This window comes from Balaenoptera acutorostrata, chromosome 19, assembly GCF_949987535.1.
Source record: "Balaenoptera acutorostrata chromosome 19, mBalAcu1.1, whole genome shotgun sequence".
Lineage (NCBI taxonomy): Eukaryota > Metazoa > Chordata > Mammalia > Artiodactyla > Balaenopteridae > Balaenoptera > Balaenoptera acutorostrata.
In genome coordinates this window covers 21,694,609-21,712,937 of record NC_080082.1, presented here as the reverse complement: position 1 = coordinate 21,712,937, position 18,329 = coordinate 21,694,609, and the positions used below count along the sequence as shown (strand labels likewise).

Genomic DNA, 18,329 nt, shown 5'->3' with positions numbered 1-18,329 from the left:
CCGTAAGTGAGTATAGGGTATAGGTTTCTTGACATGAGGAGGGGACGGAGGTTTCACTTTGAGAACACTCAGAGTGAAACACCAGGCATATCTAAACCAAAATCCAAAAAATATCTTCCTGGGGTCATAAGAAAAAGCAAGCAGACATTTTGTTGAACATATTTAAAAGAAGCAATGTCTCCTTCAAATCATTACAAGTCACAAACTTGGCACTGAGATTGCACTTTGAGCAGGTAGATGAGAAAAGATACATTTTTTTTTCTGCAAAGAGTAATGAATTGTTATACAGCAGAGACTAACACAACACTGTAAAGCAATTATACTCCAATAAAGATGTTAAAAAAAAAAAAAGAGTAATGAAAACCTTAAGACAAGGATGTGATTTTTTTTTTTTCTCTAGTGAAGCCATCTTGGAACAAGAAAGCATGATAAAGAGGAGAAATTCAGATTATAGCAGAATAGTGAAAATTCTTTTACTTATAACTGGCTAAAGAATTTTAAGTCAGTTCCTTAGTGAGCATGGAGAATCGGAGTTTATTTTGGAGACAACTAGACATCATGCATACTGGATAAATGGATGGCTTCAGAGTAAACTGTTTGCCCATATTCTATTGTATGGCTCTGGTAATCCTCAATACAGTTGCTTTTGTTACTTTCTCAATGTCCTACACAATGGAAAACAACAGCAATTTTTTTAGAGAGAGCCTGGCCTCAATGGGCACACACCCGGCATTTGCAGTCAGGCTTGTGGTGTGCTGAACTGACAAAACTATGTTGCAATTACCCTTGATAAAACTGTTTTAATATGGCTCACTTTTCTTAGTTGGGTTGCATGTTGAACCAACTCTTGCTTTGCTAAGATGGGGCAGATTTCTAGGATCACAAACTTGCCAAAAGCCCTTTGTGTTACAGTAGAAAAATTTCCACTCCCAATCATATGATATAGGAATGAATACTGGTTTGGGTCTCAGAAAGCCTGCGTGTTTCCAACCCTATCATGCCTGATGTCAAGCCTATCAAATCATAGTGGGCAGGTCATTAACTTTAGTGGAAAGCAGGGGTGCTAGACTTAGCAAATGAAAGTACAGGACATCCAAATAAATCTGAGTTTCAAAGAAACAACAGTTATTTTTAGTACAAGTATGTCTTATAAAATTTGGGGGACATATTTATACTAAAACACTTTGTTGTTTATCTGAAATTCAAATTTAACTGGAAGTCCTGTATTTTGTCTGACAAAATGGAAACATTTGTACAAATAAAGAACAGGACTAGGTAAGCCAATCTTCAAGCTTCAAATTATTTTTATCCTGATTTCCAGAATCATTTTGTCTTCAAATATCTTCTCTGTGAACTCAGAATTCTCTTGCCTATTTCTTCACGGAAGCAACATCACTGGGCAGAAGAGATCACATTTGGGTAAATGTTGACAGTTTGGGAACTTTTAAAATCAGTGTAACTGAGGTCAGAGAAAACCACGGAAGGATTTTAGATTTCCCAGGAGAAGGTAGAATAGGCCACTGGATATTGACAGGTGAACTACAATGTAAAAGGCCTAAGGATGAAAGGATTATCTATAGTGCTAATGATTGAGGAATTAGGAATAATGTTCTCTTTCATCCTCTGACTTGACACTGGTTCTGAGAAAATAACCAATACCCAAATCTGAGAGTCAGGATCATTCATATTAGGAGCATGTACCATGCTGGATTAGCAGGCAACTTCCAAGGTCATTTCATAAGGCAGCATTCATGTATCTTTATTCACACACACACACACACACAAATTAATAAAAATGCATTTGCCAAATGTGCCCTCAGCATGAAGTGGGAACCTGGTGTTGAGTTAAGCAGAGGGAATAACAAGAGGATGTTGTCATGGTCCTCAAGTCACCGGGTGTCTCATGGTGGTGGCGGCAGGCTGGGCAGCAGACTGGAAAACTGGGAAACAATGTGGACGGTGCTTTGATGGGGAAATGAGAGAGCTGAGAGAACTCATAGGAGACTCACATAAATGAGGGCGTGAGGATGTGGTTAGTCAGAGAAGACTTACTTGATAAGCCAGAATTAAGTCTTGAAATATATGAATGAATCGGATGTTCAGGGTCAGACCAGCAGGAACAAACATCTAAGGCATGGAATTAGATGCTGTGTTTGGGTAACAATGGGAATGTGGGACTGTGAAAGCACAGGAACTGCTCAAGAAGAGGAAGTGGGTGAGGCAGGAAAGCTAGGCACAAGGCAGACCACAAACAGAAATAATAAATAATAATTATAATACTGATAGCGTTTACTCTTTGGCCAATGCAGGTGAAGGCAATGCATGGATTCATACCTGTACTGCAGCATGCAAAGACGGAAAGTCAGCAGCAAGTCAGTTGACCATGCAAAAATAGCCAAATGTCCATCACTGTGGTTCTCCTCTGTCAAAATAAATGGGTGTCTGCTTCAATTAGTCATTTTTCATCGTTAGACGTGTTAAGACCTTAGAACTCAGAAGCAGCAGAGTGCCTATGACTCAGATTTAAGGTGAGTGTGTTACGACTGTGGGGGAAAAACAAAACCCAAAACCAACCACATCTGTCCCACCTTCAAGGGTTGGTGGTTGGGGGAAGGGACAGAGAACAAAGGGAGAGGCAGGTAATATATTGTATTGCATGCCTGCAATGTTAGACCTTGAGCTAGGAGCATGAATGATACTTGAACTCCTTACAGTCTTGTGATGTAGGGATAATTATTCCTACTTGACAGATGAAACGGAGAGTCAAAGAAGTTAAGTTCCCCAAGTTCTGACACCAGATAAAATGGCATAACCTAAATTTGACCCCAGCTACAGGAAATAAGCTCAAATACACGTTCCAAGCATTCTCCAAATCCCCAACAAACTCAGCCAAAGAAAAGTGGCTCTTGGTATAACAGAGGTGGTGCCTATGCAAAGAAGGAAATTAATTTTATTCTGATTTCCCCTGATCTGTACTGTATGTACCAAATCAGAGCCCTCTTTGCAAAATTAAGGGCATTAGTTATCTTTCCATTCAGTCGGAGTGGCATTATACTTGCATGCAGACACTCCTAGCTAAGCAGAGGAATATCAAGTTTTTACAAAATCATTCAAGAGGTGAGACCTAACCCTGATTAGCGTTTCAATAAGAAGCGTAAGACTAAATAGAGACTAAACACAGGATCACAGAGGCAATTAGGCATCTTCTAGACAGCCAAGCTTTTCCTCAGACCAATCGACTTGGAGCAAATGAGAATTTTTTTTCCTATCTCTTTCTTTTTTTCCCCCTGCTGTGAAATGACCTGGCTTAAATAACTGAGGAGGTGACAGTAAGCCCGTTAAAGAAAACGTTTGCCCATTAAGTGAGGCTTAATTAAACAGAGCACAGGCTAATTGCTCTTCCATCTAATAAGTGGTACACTGGTTAAAATCATTCTATTTGCAGTGTTTGGTCTGGGAGGCCTGTGATGACACCCTACCAGTAAAGTAGGGGAAAAAAACACACAGAGACTTTAAGAAATCACATGCCACTTTGCAAAGCAATAGATGAACTGGAGATGTGTACATGCAAATGAAGTTAATCAAATATTAATATTTATGTCCGGTTACTCTCTCTTTAGATTTACTCAGAACGATGAAGCTACATTCACTTATCCCTTTAGATGAGGCATTTGGAATTACTGATAAAAGGCTTAGCTGTAGGACTGTGAGGGTCTAGTGATTGAAATTCTCCAAGAGTGCATCATCCATGCTCCATGACGATGGGGGTCACATGTGTTTTGTTCATCATCTTACTTCCAGTGGGTAGCTTGATATATTGAGCACGTGGGAAGCATTCAATGAATACTTGTTGATTGAGTCTGTGGGAAAAGACTTAATAGTGGACACATTTGTGTCTAAAGTGGTAACCCTAGAAATGAGCTTGGATGGTATTATAGCCTGAATTGTTTCCCTAAAAGATGCTGAACTCCTAACTCCCAGTACCTGTGAAGGTGACCTTATTTGCAAATAGGGTCTTTGCAGATGATCAAGTTAAGATGATGATGAAGTCATTAGGGTAGACTCTCATCCAATATGACTGCTGTCCTTATTAAAAGGGGACATTTGGTCACTGGGGAACACCATCTATAAGTCAAAAACTGCTTGAGGCCCCCAGAAGCTAGGAGGAAGGCGGGGCACAGATTCTCCCTCACAGCCCTCAAGAAGAAGCCCACTCTGCCAACACCTCGATTTTGGACTTCTGGCCTCCCAAACTGTGAGACAAATTTCTGTTGTTTAAGCCACCCAGTTTGTGGTACCTGGTTACTATGGCAGCCCCAGGACACTGACACAGAAGGAGAAGGGCAGAGTGCAGGCTGAGCAAGACCATTGTGATTGTCAGTTCTTCCCAGTCACCTGCCCCCAGGCCATGAGCCTCCACCCCCCACCCCATGAGCCATGGGCACTGCTGTGGCCAAGAGCATGGGGTTTAAAGCCTGCCTCTGCTCTTCCTCATCACATGCCTTCAATTGAAAAGCGGGGGAATAGTATAGCACATTTCTCCTTGGGTGGTTGTGAGCATTAAATGAGATAATTCTTGTGAGGTGCTGGACACTGTATGTGGCATGTAGTAAGTGCTCAATAAATACTATTTCTTATCATTGTCAGCATTAAAGCCTCGGCCCCTAGAACTTAATAGTGTTGAGGTCAATTTTACATTTCTCTGGTTTGTCACTGAATCAGTGTGCACGTGGCTGTGTCTGGACTGTCCAGATGGATCTGGCTGGTAACGTACGGTGCTTGGAGCCCAGGTGGGCCCCTCACCACTGGAGGGTTGTGGCCAAGAATTCAGGCTGTTCACACTGGCTTTAATAGGTGGTCTCCTGCTCTATATCATGCCCCACCCCACTGAGCACACACACAGATTTATCAATAGGAGGCACTGGAATCTGCAAAGGCCTGGCCATACTGGAACTGACCTTGGAGGCCTGAACAACAGCAGGGCAAGCCAGGTGCTGGGCTGCTGAGTGAGCGTGGCAGTGGCCTCAGTGAGGCTGCTGGGAGCCCAGGTGATAGCGAGGGCTCTAACTCTGATTAGCGTTTCAGTGGGAATCCTCAGGTGAAAGAGAGCACACCTGTCAGTCAGAAGGCAAGGGGGCTGCAATGAGGGAGGTTTCTAGGTCCTCCAGATCACCATACTGGGTAATGTGTCCAGAGCTTGATGATCATTATCTTACTTACCCCTCACAGCAACTCAGTGAGGTACGAATTACTATCTTTACAGATTAGGAAAGTGAGGTTCAGAAGTCCTTTGGTAATTCTGGGCAAAGTCACAAAGCACATCAGTGGCTGGTATTCAAACCTGGTGGAATCCCAGAGCTGCCCCCACTAACCATTATGCTCCACTGCCTGCTGGCACTGCCCCTGCTAGAACGCTGCCCTCAGTGGGCAGTATTTAAGCCAGATTGAAGACTGCAGTATCAAGTCCATCTGCTGATCGTTTATAGTCACACACTTAAAAAGGCATAAATGCTTTTTGAATACCAGTAGTACTCATCCTTAATTTTCTGCATTGTTTATGAGATGCCTAGAATGGAGCAATCACAATAATAATTCATACTTTATAGCACTTTGTAATTTACAAAGGACTTTCACACACATTAGCTCATGTTACACATCAGCCAACAAAAGCAAGGGTTATTATTATCCTCGTTTTATTGATGGAGACTGAAAGAATAAGTCAGACTAATGTTCAGAGATACTAGTGAAGGTGAAGGCTGCTATCTGAGAGTAGGGCTTAGGCTGAAAATACTGCCCCAAGAAAGGAAAAAATTTCCTTGAGGGGGAACAGGGTTTCCAAAATCAGCTCCCGTTTGGCCTTCCTCTCATCCAGGAGGACACAGCTGATTAACAGCAGCCGATGGTAGGGGGGGCTCACAATCATGGGGTGCTTATTCCACGCTGAATACTGCACCTAGCAGTCTACATGCTTTATTTCATTAATCTGCACACAGCCCTATGGGTTTTTTACTACTGTTATCCCCATTTTATAGGTGAAAAATTGAAACTCTGAGAGGTTAAATAACTCACTGAAGGTCACACAACTAATACCACCCCTGACCATCTGATCTTAGAGGTTCTACTTTTAGCAATTTGACTTTAAGGATTGCCCAATTAGTACAGCCTTTCTCATAGAGAAACAAAAATACTCTATAGTATCTGTTTTCTTTTTTCCGCCCCTAGAGCCTCCTGACTTTCACTGCACCTTGCACCAGGTCAGATTCAAGGCTTGATTTGTGTTTGAGTCAAGGCTTGGCTTCATTCTGCTCAGGGCTCTTAGAGGTGCTGGATCTGATACTGCACCTGTTTGGAAGGTGCCTGCTGTGTTCCTCCTCTGTAGGGACTGTGGTTTGCAATTAAAGAGATTGATTTTGTGCCAACACCTGAATCCATGCATCCAAATGTCCTGTTGGAGGCAGCTTCTGAGTCACAGAAGACATGCAGACCCATCTCATCAGAGTTACAAGTCACTGCTCACCACAACCCACGTTAAGTGGCAGAACCTCCTCACGGCCTGCAGCCATCTTGTCTCTGGGTGGCTCTGACAAGCTTCCAATATTCTCCCAAGACAGTGCTCTTGCCACTTCTAAAATGATTCAAAACACAGATCCCCCAAAAGAGTCCCAGAGAGATCACCAGTGAAGACGGTGTCACAGGCAACGAGTGTCCAGCTTCCAATGGGAGGTGAGCTCAAGAGGCGAGAGGGATCACTGGGATGCAAGGGTTTCAACTTGTTTGCAAACATCCCTCACTTGACTTTGCCTGAAACAACTTGGAAAGAGAGGGATTTGAGATGGGAAGACAGAGGGCTGTAAAGGAGACGACAGGGCAGATGGAGATTTTTTTCACAAGAATTTGGGTAAAAGAGGAAATGATGAAATATACTGTGGCCTTGGCTTTCTGTCCACTAGGGAGGGAGAGTGGAGACATTCAGGGGGCTGACCAAGTCACTTCACAGTGGCCTGCCATGTACCAGAGAAAGCCAGATCGCCCAGACTGAGGAAGGCTCACTGCTATAGCTAAGAAGCTCCGTTTTGGATCTGAAGTATTAATTCAACTTCCTTCTTCTCGAGTCACTTACCAGTTGTGAGGCATCAGGCAAATTAGTCAATCTTTCTCACACTCTGTTTTCTCATTTGAAAAATGGACATAAAATGCTCCCCAGCCCAGGCAAAGTGGTGGGAATTAAGTGATACAAAGACAGCATCCCTACGTGTCTGACACATAGTAGGCTTCTTCCTCTTTTTGCTTTTTTCCTCTCCAATCCTGGATCCACGAACGATGTATCTTCTAAATAGAAGAATTCGGCCCCCACCTTAATCTTGGAAACCTGAGCTCACATCCTCACTTACCTGGGATCCACACATTACAGAAAGCACCCAGTGCCAGCCTCCTGTCTACGTCATCACATGGCCCAGCCTGAGCCAGAAGCACCCGCAGTTAGAAACCCTGATGAAGGCTCATGGAAAGCAAGAGAAGATGATAGCTGTTTCTGTTGTTGTTGTTTTGCAATGGGCTGTTTTCCCTGAGAAGCCAGTAAGCATACCTTAACACCAACCTGCACTTTTTTTGGTTCACCTGTGATCATTTCTTACAGTTCATAGATTTTCAACAGAAGAACCGTTGAACCCCAGGGCCCCAGAGTCAAGCTCCTCCCCCTAACCTCAGTTTACAAATAAGAAAGCTGAAGCTTAGAAAAGAGGCAAAACTTGGTCAGGCTAACTCTGTTGGAGGGAGCATTATTCAGACAGAAGTATCTTCGCAGACTGGCTTCCTTACAGGGCTAAGATGAGTGGAAGCCTCCAGCCACGGCCAAACAAGGCCACTGTTCCTGCCAGCGTGCAGAGCTGGGCATTTACAACTGTGGCAATCCCTAGCTGTCTCCTGGAGGTATGCAAGCAAATGTCATTATCAGTGATTCTAAGGAGGAGAATAAACATGTATTGAGTTATTACTATGTGCTGGGAACCGTGCTAAGTATTTTACATGCATTGTCTCATTTGATCCTTGCAACAGTCCTGTGAGTACAAACGATGCCCCAGCACAAAGATGTCCATGTATTAATTCCCAGAACCTATAAATGTATTAAACTGTAAGGCAAAGAGGACTTTGTGAATGTGGTTTAATTAAGGGTCTTGAAATGGGCAGATTATTCTGGATTATTCAGGTGGAGTCAGTGTAATCACAGGGTCCTTATAAAAGGGAGGCAGGAGGGACAGAGAGAGAGAGAGAGAGAGAGAGAGAGAAAATGGATGAGAGAAGCAGAGGATGAGGTGATGAACTTTGAAGGCAGAAGAAGAGGCCATGAGCCGAGGAACCCAGGAGGCACCTAGAATGTGAAGAAGACAAGTAATAAGATTCTCCCCTAGGACCTCCAGAAGGAACAGAGCCCTATGGATAACTTGATTTTAGCCCATGGGGCCCATTTTAGGCTGCTGATCTCCACAGCTGTAAGATAATAAAGTTGTGTTGTTTTAAAGCCACTAGGTTTGTGGCAGTTTGTTACAGCAGCAACAGGAAACTAATACACCCATTTAACAGATGAGAAAGCAGAAACTTTACGAGGGTAAAGCACTCAGCAGAAGTCACACGTAGCGGTTCACAAGGAAGCTGAGATGATGCACAGAGGGGGACGCCGTGGCCCCTTCTCCTCTGTGCTGAGCTACATCGCGCTGGGCAAGGAGAAGGAAAGTACAGTTTCACAATGTAAAACATGCAAGTCCTTCTTCAACCCTGGGAGACAGTCAAGACGGTCACTGCCTCCTGCTCCATTAAAAACAAAAACAAAAAAACACGAGCACAAGAGAGAGTTACTGTTCTGTTCAAAGTCACAGTTAGAGGAAGACCCGAAATTCCAGCCCAGGTCATTTTGTGTGACACCACTCCCGCCCCGCGCACTGTGCTTCTTCTGTATTTTGTGGGACACTTTAGTTGGCACCACCCTTCTGCAAAGAGGGGCCCTGTTCACGGGAACCAGCACGCGGCGCCAGCAGAGCCCAGGGAGGCCGTGCCTGTTGCCGTGTTCACAGGCTGACACTCAGGCCAGCTCGAGGGGAGGCCGGCCCTCCAGGGCAAACCTGCGTGCCTGTGCCGTGCAAACCTGGCTGTGACCTGGGTTCCGTCATTCACTGCGCACTTCTGTCTACAGGAACCTGAATTTGGAAACACCTGGATATTTAGAATTGTGTAGACCCAGGCATTGCCATCACCACCACCCTGAGCCCTGTTCAGGAAGCCGTCTCTATGTGACAGGCATTGTTCTAAGTGCATTAGAGGTAATAGCTCCGTCAACGGTCACAAAATCCCTATAGACACTGATTATTGGGCGATTACAATAATCACCCCACTGTTGACCACATTCGACAAATTAGCAAAGAGGCGCACAGAGCAGTCACTTTCCAGCAAGAAACAAGATTAGAACCTGGCCATTCCCACCCCTGAGTCAGGCCACTAGTCCAGACCCTTCAATGAGGGGAAAAAAGCAAACACTCTGAAATAGGCAGGGATATATTTCAGGAAGTATTAATCTTTTATTATTATTTTTTTATTCATTTAACTTCTTTAAAAGCTAAGAAAATTGTAATGAAATTGGGAAAGAGGATGTCTGCTGCTTGAGAAAGACTCCCATTTCCTAAATCTCAGCTCCTTTTTACTCTACAAAGATCTACTTTTATTTACGCTTCCTGAACGCAGCCAAACAGTGGGGACTGCCGGGATTTGGGCTCTGGCGGGAGATCGCAAACAGAGCTTCTGTTTCCATCTCACTGCTTAGGTTAATGCATCGTGATTCCTCCACAGGCTGTTTCCCAGGATGCTGTTATTTCACTGTCTGCTGGGGAAGAAAATGTCCCCGTGAAAATAAATGAAATGCAGCAGTATTTACAAATCCTGAGTCAGATTTCCATCCTGTCCAACAGGATGAGAATTTGACCCATTATTTACACTAGTAAGCTGAGAATGACATCAAAAGCTCTCTTATGAACTGCAGGGGAGATAATGATTTAAGTGACTTTAATCTAGACGTGTGCTTTACAATAGAAATGTGTATCTGCTCCTTCTACAGAGGAGAAGAGAAACAGCACTGACTTCTATATTTAACGGACAGGACACCCAATTCCAAGCCTTGTTTCTAAATATCCGTGGATTCCACATCTCTATGGTTTCACTTAGAAATTCTGCTTGCCCTGGAGAAATAGGATGCGTATAAAGGTCCAGGGAGAGACAGAGCCCTAAGTGGAGGTGGAAACACCCTGAATGCCTGAAGAAGAGAATTCAGCGTTTTTTATGCAGCCTGGAAAGCAGATGTGATCTCCTTTCTCCCGGTCCTCCTTTTCTCCTAAGACAGACCCCACCTCCACAGATGCAGGCACACTCATACTGATCACTCGTCACAGGGGTGCCGTAAGAACAAATGAGAGAAAAAAGAGGTGAGGGTGCTCTACAGAGGGAAGTCACTGTCACTGTTGTCATTCGTGTTATTGTTGTATTCCAGGGTCTGTTTTTTCTGGGCACCAGGACAGTGGTATGGGAAGCATCTAAGTGCTGGAGCCAAGAAGGGCTAGAGGTGAAGACTCAGCCCCACTATTCACTGTGGCTTCATGGGCAAAGCAGGAGCTGATCTGACCCTTCACTTCCTCATCTGTAAAATGGGTATGAGCTTCCTTCCTATCAATGTCAGTCTGTCCCATCCCTTTTTTCTATTGGAACTAAGCTCAACTCCCTGAACAAGATTTACTCTGAATAAGATTTACTGTAATTTAGCACTTAAAAAAAATAACAGCTTTCTTGAGATATAATTCACATAAAGTCCACCCTTTTAAAGTGTACAATTCCATGTTTTCAGTAAATCTGCAAAGTTGTACATTAATCCACTGCTATCTAATTCTAGAACATTTCACCAATTCCCAAAATCAAAATCATAGCCATTAGCAGCTACTATATTTAGAGTACAGTTTACTAATCAACATCCTATTCTTCTTCAAGGTCTAAGAAATCTTCTCCAAAGTCCACACTGAATTACTCCTGAAGTTACAGTCAGCACCAAAGTGTCAGGCATTTGATGTACACCCCTCTGGGGCTTCCAGATTGACAGCTGAAATCTCCCCAGCCTTCCCAAATAGATGGTACGCTCTTGGAGTGCAAAGGCCGTGTTGCCTGCATTTTCTTTCCCCCGGCACCTCAGCTCAGGGCTGAACACACAAGTTGGCGCTCAGTAAATGCCTGGCTCCTGACCGACTGGCCAATCACCACTCCTTCCGAAGACCAGCACGTTTGTCATCTGTCTGCTTCTCTGAATGCCAGTGCCTCCACAAGCTGTCATGTTCCATGATTATTCTCCCCAAAGCATGTGCTGTTAATTTTTCATCTTAATGAACTGTCCAGTCGAGTTTAGCAACGGGAATAGTGATAGAGGCACAGTAAAAAATGGCTTATGTCCTGCTATTGTCAGAAGCCTTCTCCCCACAACACTGGCACATAACTGGAATAAAATATCTCAATGGCTACAAACATCATTTGTCAAGAATAAAGTGGGGTAAGTGCTATTTCAAAAATTCATACTCACGGGCTTTATAAACACGGATTATTGGAACGTTCCTCCAATTGATATCTGCTCAAGCATTTAAGTGCATGGCTATTATTCTCTGTGTTTGCTTGAGTGAAACCACTTTGGGTACCAAGCTACATGTCAGCCCCAATTTTCCAGAGTATTACAGATGCACATTCTTTCCCGGTGGGATTAGGGTCAGGCAAGCCAGAGCAGGCCCGAAAGGCCTGTGTTAATGTGCAGATGCACACGCGGGAAAGCCATGATGCAGCTGTTGGCATCCCCAGAGTGGAGTGCTCCGGGAACCGATGCCACTCCAATGTGAATGGTGGCCCAGGAGGAACTCAGAGCGAGAGCGAGAGCAAGAGAGAGAGAGGGAGGGAGAAAATGAGGAATAGAGAGAGAGGCGTATGAAAATTCTGAGCAACCCAGCAGCACGGAGGAGCTCACGCTCCAGCCCTCGGCCACACACAATTTTCTAAGACAGGCAACCGACCATCATATTCCTGTCGACCCATAAGAGAAACATTCAAGAATTAGGTGTTGGTTTAGACATTCATTCAAGAAATACTTACTGAGCTACTACTAGTGTGGACCACATTGCTCTGGATGTTGAGAATATAGGGGTGGGCAAGGCAGACCATGTCTCTGAAACTCGAGGGGCTTAGACTCTCATGGGGGAAGCAGATAATAAAAAAGTAAACCATGAAAGGGAATAGACATGATATTCACACATTATGATGACTCCTGTGAAGGATAAGACAGAATGATGACATACCGAATAACCGCGTGGTGGGTGTGCCTTTACAGGTTGTGACATCAGGAAAGGCCTTAAATAATGGAGAGCCAGGCATGTGAAGGGACCGAGACTGAGGGAACAGAAAGTGCCAAGCCCCTGAGGCTTCTCCATTTGGTAGAAGTATTGTGCCTGGGGTCCACAATACCTTTATGGGCTCACAGGAATGTTTCAGTTTCTTTTAAGGTCAGAAGGAAAATTGACCTTTGAGGGTAAAGATTGTATTCATCTTCATACCAAAGCAGTCATAAAATATAACATTTAATTCTTTTAATAGAAAAAGGAGCTCATAAAGGCAAAGATGCCCAGGGCCCATAAAGATATATCAAGACCCCCAAGGAACCAAGGCACTCAGGAGTCAGGAACCTGGAAGAGAGGGTCCTTCTCAGCATCTTCAGACAAATGGAGACTGAGAAGGAAAACTGATGCAAGAGGATGGAGTGTTAAGCATCATGAAGCACAGGGACCCTCAGCAATACGGTATGGATGGGGAGTTAACTGGGAGGGTGGAATAGGGGCTTCAAGAGATGAGAGGGGGTGGGGACTGGATCATGTCAGTCTTAGGAGCCAGGCGGAGGGACCTGCAATTTATCCTGTGAAAGACCGCAAACTTCTGAAGCTTGGAGTTTTAGACTGAAGGAACTTGATACAATTTAGACTTTAGAAGAATCTATCCTGCTGCAGCTCGGTGGAGGAGGACTCGGGAAGAGATCAGGGAGCCGGATGTGCTCCCATGAACCTGGTCACCAGCGACCCTGGCCCTTCCCGTGTGAGTGCAGGCTGCTCCCTGCCACTGTGCGGTCCAGCGCAAACCCTGGACAAGAATGCAGCTACACAAGCGACAAGGGCCTTTTCTTTGCCCAAAGCATGATGCAAATGGTTTAGGGGTATTGAGTAACAATGCTCCTAGGTCCATTTTTCAAGTGGAAATTCTGAAAAGAGAATGGGAATGTTGAGAGGTCCAAAATAGCATCTGTTATGGACAGAAATGTGATACTTAAGGGAACTTGCTAGATATTCATTTAGAGAGGTTCCTTCTAGCTCTTGCAGGTATGTGGTCAAACTTTTAAACATTTGTTTTCTTTAAGAAAAAAAAAAGTATAAGAACTGTTGCTGTGGAAACCTAACATCATTTCAAATGGTGCTTAGATTCTAAAATTCAGACAGAGCCTCTTGAAAAGATGAACTCACTGGCCCCTCCACAATTTTTCTAAAGCCTCTAAATGGAGGCATTTGCCAGGTGTCTGGCTGCAGCCTTCTAGATTCTCAGCAGACACGGTTAATGGGTGGATGATTTTAATGTCTTGTTACCCTTCCTTCTTTGCTGTCTCAAACTGCTTTGAGCTCTGCATGCCCCACAGGGCACAGGGTAATTTGGGTTAGTAGCCTCTGGAGGAAATGGTGAGTCTCTGTCTTGGAAATCACATGGGGCTGGGAGGCTGATGGGCAATGGCCTGATTTTGTCCTGAAACATTCTGGGAGCAGCTGAACCTTCCTGATGGGCCCAACTGAAGAAAACAGGTAGACTTAGAAGGGGGTCAGGGGAGCCCCCTTCACTGGCATTATGAGTTCCATGAGAACAGGAACTGCAGTAATCTTAGTCACAGGTGAATGTGCGGATTTAGCACAGTGTAAGCAGTCAGTAAATGTGTTTGATACATGAATAAATCAATTACTGAATGGCCAGGAAGTCATTCCCTGGTGATTCCACCTGACCCCTCTCAGGTTCACCTACTTTCTTCAGCCCAGATATGTTTATCACCCCATAGACACTGAGCACCCAGCCTGCAAAGAGCACGCATAGGCCTTGGCACAAAGCATGAAAGAATGTCACGGTGTCTTTCAGGAATTATTTGATGAGTGAATGAGTGAATGAATGAATACCTGAAAACAATCCTCCTGGGCCCAGAGCACTTGACGGCAAAACCATATCACACTGTCTTCTTGGGTTACTTCCTGCCTGTCACTGTACTCAAAGTCCCTCTCACGTTGAGAACAAACTATTCCTTGCCATGTAATGCATGGAGGAAATGCACAGATAAACGAGCAGTGTTCAAGTGCTTTGATCTTTAAAAGGAGGGAACCCTACACCAGCCTTTGAGATGCCGTGTTGACTCTGACAAGCAGAACAGAAAAGTCACACTATCTACGTGGCTGGTTGCCGGAAATGAAGTGAGTAGATTTCAGCGGGACTGTCTGTTCCCATCCTGGACCACTGGGTCCAGAAGGCAAGTGTGCAGAGAGCGTGATCACCTGCCTGAGACTCCCCTACTTGATGAGACAGCGGAAGATCCTTTCCCAAAGATGAGCGTCAAGTGGGTAGCAAATGGCCCAAAGAGGGGCCCCTCCTGCCATCTCCATCCTGGGGGTACATTTGCTGCTTCTGGCATCTCAGGGAAACTGACAAAGAGAGGAACGTATTCTTGGTTTCAAGTACATCTTGGTTATCTTGCTAAGTAAGTGCTGGGGAGAGAGAAGAAGCTCACCTAAGTGTCTGGGTAACTGACGTCCAAGCTGTACCTCGATTAGGCATTATGTTCATACAGCTGTTGCATGGAACATGGGGAAAATGATTTAAAAAAATCAGTGACTCAAGATGAAGTGTTTATAAGAATTAATTTTACTATTTTTGCAGCTTTTCTGTAGGTTTGAAATGTTTTAAAATTTAAAGAAAGCTTAAAGTCAGAGAACAAGCAACAAAAACAAGGGGGGAAACTTAATAAAGTTTTCTTTTTAAAATCAAGGTGTAGAACAGTGTACATACGAGTGTTTACAGTTGGATACCACCTACGTATACAAACATGGAAGAAGCGAGTACATGGGTGTGTGGTTGTAGCGTCGTAGCTGCCTGGAAGCTCTCTGGAGGGTCACGTAGAAAACTGAAAATAGTAGTTGCCTCCAGGGAAGGAAACTGACAGACTAGAAAATGGGGATTGAAGAGTACTTAATTTTCTGTAGACCTTGTAACTGTCTTACCTATTTACATAAACAAACAAACAGACCACCTACTCATGAATATTTTGGCTCAAGAACTTCTGCACTTTTCTCTTTGCTTGAAAAATCCTTCCTGATTGTCTCCTGGTAAATTCTGACTCATACGTCACATCGAAACCCAAAGGTCACCTCCTCACTGAAGCCTTCCCCGATTTTCTCTATCAGAGTCAGTCCCTCTGTGCTCCTACGAACCCATGGCGCTGTCTCTAAGAAACTCTAAGCCATGGTTATCTACTGCTGACCTGGCTCCATCACAAGAAGGGGTGCTCTTTAAAGACATGACTTTGGTACAACTGTCGTGTTGATTCATGTGCATTTCGTTTACTGTTGTATCGGCACCTAGTCCAAGGCCTAAAATAGGAATGGCTCTCAAGAGATGATTGATGATTTTCCTGTCCCCATGGGTTACCTCTCACTCAGTGCCTACATTCAGCAGCACACTGCTGCGTTAGCCAGCAGCACCTAGGTCTGTCTCCTTTATAACCCACATGGAGATTTATTATATGACCACCAAAAGAATTGTAATATAACCACCATCCAACTTGGTTAAGACCAGAAGGCAAGACACCAAAGAATTGGAAGAGACACACTGGAGACACTACGGTACTGTACTGGGGCGTGGAGGCCCTGGCCCTACACATGGCTCATCGCTTGGCCCTCAGGAAGTTCATCCACCTCTCTGAACCTCCGTGTCCTCATCAGAAAAGAATCAGGACAACGGCACATACCAAAGCGTTGCTGACATCAAACAAGACAATGAACATAACGCACGTAGCACAGTGTCTGCACATGGGCGTTGCATCGAACATCAGCTCTCACTGTCCTGATCAGGAGGGTCTGTGCACTTTGTTCACCATTCCTTAAATAAAGCAAGATCAGAGGACCATGGCTTCGGTTGAAGTTTGTCCTTTAGTACCGATTGTGGCAAAGGTGGGATATTTACATTACCTGGCACATGAGAGCTTCCTGTATCCCTTAGTTGATTGCATTAGTGACAGTCACACTGTACACACTGAAGATCTGCAGAGGAGTCAGCAAGTGAACTGAGTGTCTGTTTATGATTCTCAGGGCACCAGCTACAGACAGATACTTGGCCTCTTTCTCCACAGTGGCCTATATCTAAAAATAGGAAATGTGCCTTCACAGACAGACCCAGCAGGCAGAGGGGGTTAGGAGGCAGGCTGCCGACATTTCACACTGTCAGGGACAATGCAGAGCCTGGTGGCTGCTCCAGCACAGGTGAGCTGCCCCCCCAAGGGGCTTTTTGGGATTGACTTTTATGCAAATGTTTATGCAAATGAAAGATAATTGGGTGGCCTGTGATGAGCAGCCCCTGCTGATGATCAGTCAGGAGGGTCTCAACGTGTGTACACTTGTCATGAGTATAACAGCAAATACTTTTCGCTTCAAGACATTCGAACCTGTGCCCCAATGCCCTACTAAAAGCTCAGTGAGGTAGCAGGGCCAGGAAGCTCTGTCCTGTAGCTACTCAGGTCATTCCTCTCCTGCTCTGAGGAGGTGCCTAAGTAAGAAAAATGTACCAGGAATGGCAGTTCAAGTGGATTTCCCTAGAAGTCAGCCAGAGAGTTGATCCCTAAGTCCAAACCCCTTCACAGCCATTTGTGAAAAGTCTTTCTCTCTACCTCCCATCACCCTCTCTTTCCTTCCCACTAGGATTCTGAGTGCTTTATACTTGACTGTAAGCTCCTTGAAGACAGGGAAAGAGCCTTTCATCCCTGCCTGTATCCTGGCACACCACAGGCACTTGTTCAAGAAACACTGCCATCCGGAATGGATTGGGGATCAAGAATCTGAGTCTTGAGCCAAAGCTGTAGGTAAGTTTCATTTTGCTCTTCCAAAACCTTATAGTATGATCCAAGTCCTTTCCTCCCTCTAGGAAAAAAAAAAAAAAAAATCCTATGTCTAAAACAAGAAGATTATCCTGAAAGATCAAAGGACTGTTCCATCTGTACCATGCTGTGTTTTTTTTAAGGGTGCTACAAACATTAGAATAGTTTACCTTCCTCTCTTTGGAATAAAAGCTATGCAGAACTCTTCAAAACAGGCTGTTCTTAATTTATAAGTGGAAAAAAAAAAACCTAAACGATTTCCTAGAAGAGAAATTAAATTGAAGTACTTTCTATTTAACTTCTGACTCTGTTTCATTGATACCTCATTCTAATTGTCCCTATTACCAAGAAAAAAAGGAAATGTCAGCCGCAAGTCCTACTGAAGAATTCAAAGGTCGGATGAAATGAAGAGACCCATTTGGCTTGGCAGAAATGAGATGATCATCATTCACAGGCATTTCCAGAGGAGGGATGCGTTTCCTCTGCTGAGCCAGGCTTCAGAGCAAATGAGTGCAAAATATGCTAATGTGAGAGGAGTTGGCCACATAATTTCCAAGTCATATTGGTACATTTGCAGGAAAGTGTGGCTCTGCCTTCACTAAGAGCGTTTTCATTCATTGGTTTATTCCCATGACAAACGTTGACCAGAACATGGGAGAAAGAGTTGGGGGGGCTCCCCAAATTGAAATTTTGTCCCAGAACAAACCCACATTAAAATATGAGTGTAAAACACCTGGAAAATCACCAAAGATTTACACACCCCAGTCACAGGGGCTGACCATCTAAGTAAAAATAGCTTGTGTGGGCTGCAGGAAAAGTCTTAAGCCTTAGGTGGAGGAAATGTTTTTTGTCTATAATGGACCAGATTAATTCTGGGGAAGACAAAAGAAAGGAGTAGTCAAAGATAAAAGCTCTAGCTAAAGTCAGACCTCCAAGGATAAAAACGTCCAAGGATAAAAGTATGGCAATATGGCCATAGGCAAGTTACTTATCTTTTCTAAAACTCGGTTTTCTCATTTGTAATATCTTGGATATTAATAGAATCTATCACAGTAGGTTTTTGCAAGGATTAAGGGAGGTGATACCTTTAAAGACCTTATGTGCC

The 18,329-nt window shown here is 44.2% G+C and overlaps 1 protein-coding gene across 2 annotated transcripts in view; it reads right to left on the bottom strand.

Annotated features, from left to right (window-relative positions):
• CDH11 (cadherin 11) overlaps window positions 1-18,329 on the bottom strand; it is a 148,392-nt gene that overhangs the window by 67,669 nt on the left and 62,394 nt on the right. The window contains exon 1 of one of the 2 annotated variants that reach the window (XM_007198052.2): window positions 2,335-2,354. The exons of the other annotated variant lie outside the window; for it this stretch is intronic. The gene's annotated coding sequence lies outside the window, so the exon portion shown is untranslated. Of the gene's footprint in view, window positions 1-2,334; window positions 2,355-18,329 lie in introns of those variants that run through there. 2 annotated transcript variants of the gene reach the window in all.